Source organism: Penaeus monodon, chromosome 43, assembly GCF_015228065.2.
Source record: "Penaeus monodon isolate SGIC_2016 chromosome 43, NSTDA_Pmon_1, whole genome shotgun sequence".
NCBI classification, from domain to species: Eukaryota; Metazoa; Arthropoda; class Malacostraca; order Decapoda; family Penaeidae; genus Penaeus; species Penaeus monodon.
In genome coordinates this window covers 4619721-4624720 of record NC_051428.1, presented here as the reverse complement: position 1 = coordinate 4624720, position 5000 = coordinate 4619721, and positions in this window count along the sequence as shown.

The window sequence follows — 5000 nt, the reverse complement described above, 5'->3', positions numbered from 1 at the left end:
AAAATTTCCCACTATTAAAATCTCAGTGTTAAAATCCCTCTGTTTTAAAAACCCCACTGTGTTAAAATCCCCCCGTTTTAAAATCCCTGTTTTTAAAACCCCACGTGTTAAATCTCACAATTTTAAAAAACCCCACTGTTTTAAAACCCCACGTGTTAAATATCCCCTGGTTAAAATTTCACTGTTTTAAAATCTCACTGTTTTAAAAATCTCCTGTTTAAAATCCCCTGTTTTAAAAATCCCCCTGTCTAAAAATCGACTGTTTTAAAAACCCCACGTTTTAAAAAAATCCCAGTTTTAGAATCCCACTTTAAAATCTCAATGTTAAAAATCACCGGGTTAAAACCCCACCGTTTAAAATCCCACTGTTTTAAAAAACCCACTTTTAAAAAATTCCCTTGTTAAAATCCCCCTATTTTAAAATCCTACTGTTTTAAGTTCCCACTGTGTTAAAAAAAAAAACATTTTAAATCCCCGTGTTAAAAATCCACCGTTTTAAAACCAACGTGATAAAAAACCCCCCGGGTTTTAAAAAAACCCACTGTGAAAAAACCCCACGGTGTTAAAAATCCCGTGTTAAAACCCCACCATGTTAAAACCCCACTGGTTAAAAAAAACCCCACTGTGTTAAAAATTTCCTGGTTAAAAAATCCCACTGTGTTAAAATCCCACTGTGTTAAAAATCCCACTCTGTTAAAATCCCACTATGTTAAAACCCCACTTTTTTAAAATCCCACTGTGAAAAACCCAACGGGTTTTAAAAAATCCCACCGTGTTAAAATCTCACTGTTTTAAAATTCTACTTTTAAAAACCCCGTTTTAAATCTCACGTGTTAAAAACCCCACTTTTTTAAAACCCCACCGTTTTTAAAATTCACTGTGTTAAAACCCCACTGTATTAAATCCCCGGTTTTTAAAAATCCAAAACGTGAAAACCCCACTGTGTAAAAAATCCCCGTGAAAAAATCGCACTCTTTTAAAATGCACTGTGTTAAAATCTCACGGTTTTAATAAAAATCCCACTGTATTAAAATCCCACTGTGTTAAAATCCCACTGTGTTAAAATCCCCCGTTTAAAAATGCAACTGTTTAAAAATCCCACTGTGTTAAATCCCATGTTTTAAAAAACCCCACGTATAAAATCCCACTGGAAAATCCACGTTTTAAAATCCCACGTTTTACATCCACTGTGTTAAAATCCCACTGTGTTAAAATCCCACCGTGTTAAAATCCCAATGTTTAAAATCCCACTGTGTTAAAAACCCCCCTGTTAAACCCCACTGTGTTAAAATTCCACTTTTTAAATTCCCTTTTACTTTTTAAAACCCCATTTTAAAAATCCCTTAAAATCCAGTGTGGTAAACCCACGTTGTTAAAATTCCACTGTTAAAACCCCATTGTCGTAAAAGTCCACTGTTTTAAAAATTTCCCCACATGGAAAACCCCATTTTTTAAAAATTAAAACCCCACTGTGTTAAAACTCATTGTTTTAAAAATTAAACTGTTTTAAAAATCCCCCCTTTTTAAAATCCCACTGTGTTAAAATCTCAGTTTTTAAAACCCACGTGTTAAACTTTCATTGTTTTAAAAAATCCCAGTTAAAATCTCGTGTTAAATTCCACTGTGTTAAAACCCCATCGTGTTAAAAAACCCCACTGTTTAAAAAATTTACGGTTTTTAAAACCCTACGTTTAAAAAATTCCCCTGTGTTAAACCCACGGGTTTTAAAATCTCAGTGTTAAAATCCCACTTTTTAAAATTTTCATTGTTTTAAAAAACCCCCACAGTTTTAAAAATTTCTCGTGAAAAAAAATTTCCCATGTGTTAAAACCCCATGTTTTAAAACCCCACTGTATTAAAATTACACTGTGTTTAAATCCTACCGTGTTAAAATCCCACTGTGTTAAAATCCCACTGTTAAGCCCCTGGGTTAAAATCCCAGTGTGTTAAAATTCCATGTGGAAAAATCCCACGTTTTAAAATCCCACGTGTTAAAATCCAATGTGTAAAAACCCCAATGTTTAAAATCCCACCGTTTTAAAAAACCCTTGTATTAAAATTCCACTTGTTAAAACCCCACTGTGTTATAAGCCCACGTTTTAAAAACCCCAAGTGTTAGAATTCCACTGGGGAAAAAATCCCACTGTTTTAAAAACCCCAACTTTTTTAAAATCCCATTGGTTAAAATCCACCATGAAAATCTAAAGGGTTTTTAATATTTCTTTGTTTAAAAATTCCACTTTTAAAATCTCGTTTTAAAATACCCTGTTAAAATTCCCTGTTTTAAAAACCCCATTTAAAAATCCCCCTGTGTTAAAAGTCCAGTGTTTAAAATCCCAATGTGTTAGAATTCCACTGTGGTAAAATCCCATTTAAAAGCCCACTATTTTAAAAACCCCTCGGGTTTTTAAAACCCCAATGGTTAAAATTTCCACTGGGGAAAAAATCCCATGTTTTAAAATCCCCCCGGTTTTTAAAACCCCAATGTGTTAAATCCCATTGTTAAAATCCCAAGGTTAAAATCCCAAGTTTTTTAAAATCCCAATGTGTTAGAATTCCGCTGTGGTAAAAACCCACTGTGAAAAAATTCCATGGGTTAAATCCCCCGTGTTAAAACCCCCACTGTTTTAAAATCCCATGTTTAAAATCGTACCGTGTTAAAATCCCACTGTTTTAAAAAATCCCCCCGTGTTAAAATCCCAATGTTTAAATTTCCGTACCTTGTTTCAATCGCACTGGCCCGGAGCAGAAGGCGAGAGGCAGGCCCACCGTTAACCCGTGCATGACCATCTCTATTTGTGAATGGTAAAAAACCGCGTTTAATTTGCCTGACGAGAGAGTAAAAGGGTCCAAAACGGTGGGGTCAGTAAAAAGTACGTTGTTAACGAGATGAGCGAGTTTGGACAGTTTGTTGAAATTTGTGTAAAGGGGCACTCTCCGTTCTTCCCAATTGGGTTGCATGTGGGGTATCAAAAGGGGAAATGCTGTGTGTTGTATGTAGTTTTTTGTGATTTTATTTGATAGTTTTTCTACACTTTTTTCCTCCGTGCTTTTCACTTTATAATTTATTTTCGGGGGGGGAGGAACACACACAGTATGGGGGATTTTCACAGCGTTATTTTTTTTCGAACAATATGCCACGGGGGTACATGGACAAAAAATTTTTTGTGTACGAGTATTTTTTATTTATATATATAATATTAATAATATATAATATATTATATATATATATATTAATATATATTGGTGTGTGTGTGTGTGTGTTATTATTTATATTATTATATATATATATATATATATAAAATTAATATATATATAAATTTTATAATAAAATTTTGTTTATTATATATATAATTATATATATTAATTGTGTGTGTGTGTGTGTGGTGTGTTGTGTTTGTGTGTGTGTGTGTGTGTGTGTGTGTGTTGTGTGGTGTGTGTTAGTGTTAGTGTTAGTGTGTGTGTTGTGTGGGTGGTGTGTGTGTGTGTGTGTTTTGTGGTGTTGTGTGGGTGTGTGGCGCGCGTGGGTGGGTTGTTGTTGGGTGTATGTTAAATATATTTATATATATATTAATTATAATATATATATAATATATATTGTGTTTTGTGTGTTGTGTGTGAGTGTGTGTTGTTGTGTGTGTGTGTGTGTGGTGTGTGTGTGTGTGTGGTGTGTGGTTGTGTGTGTTTGTGTGGTGTGTGTGTGTGTGTTGTGTGGTGTGGTGTTAGTGTGTGTGTGTGTGTGGGTTGTTAGCGTGTATGTGTGTGTGTGTGTGTGTGGGGGTTGTGTGTGTTGGTTGTGTATATATAATATATATATATATAATATATATATATATATATATAGTTGTTGTGTATACATAAAAAAAAATTATATATAATAAAATAATATTATATATTATATTTATTAATTTATATATAGGGTGGATGTGTTTTATATAACATGCATTTTAATGCAAACCCCATACTTCACATATGTGTATGTGTGATATATGATATTTTGTATACATATTACATATTTCCTATAATGCAAATGAAATGCAGTAGCTAAGATTCGTAGATTTATCATGAACATCTTTTTCATTCCTTTTTTCCGGAGTCGGGGAGTGAGAAAAAAAAGAATTCCTTCACCTTATTGATCCCTTTCACTCTGTCTCGCACTGGTCATTCATCCCGACCAGGTCATTCGCCCCGCTGACTCACGACAGAGCCCTCCCAAGTTGAGGGGCAAAAAAAAATTGCAAACGCCCAGGCCCCGCGGTTAACCCGGGTTTTACACTGCGTTGGGCGGGAAATGAAGTTGGCAGTGTGCAGATATTGATGCCATGGGTGGCGTGTGTTTTTGCGTCTGTGTTTGTCGGGTTTTTAGGGTTTTTGGTTTGTTTTTTTTTTTTTTTTTTTTGTATGTTTTTTGGTTTGTTTTGTTTGGTTCTGGGTGAGAAGGTCAGTTTGGTTGGATTTGCTTTTTGTTTTTTAGGAAGCGGTCATTTTTTTTATGGAAGTCTGTGCATCCCATGGGTAAGGCCTGTTTGTTTTCAAAATAAACAAAAGGAATCTATTTAAAAAACACTGTTACAAATAGCTTTTTCTCGAGAAAACGTGCGATGTTGCATTCTGATCAGGAGAAACCAAAAAAAGCCCAATAAAAAGGGAAAGAAAAGAAATAAGGGGAATCTGACGAAAACTCGGGAAGGCGTTCGCGTGTGCTTGTTCGTCCGGGATTCGCAGCGTCCCTCGGCCCCCCAAAAACATGCACGGGGGGGGGGGGGGGGGGGTTGTCCCATTCTCTCTCTCTTTCTCTCCTCTCTCTCTCTCTCTCTCTCTCTCCTCTCTCCTCTCTCTTCTCCTTCTCTCTCCTCCTCCTTTTTCTTTCATTAAAAGTCTTTCTTAATTCTTTTTTGGCTTTCTCTTTCCTTTTTTTATTAAAAACTTCATGGAAAGTTAGAATTTTTAAAAATTAAACATTTTCCCCCCCCCCCTGCCAAAAAGGGTTTAAAAAAGAT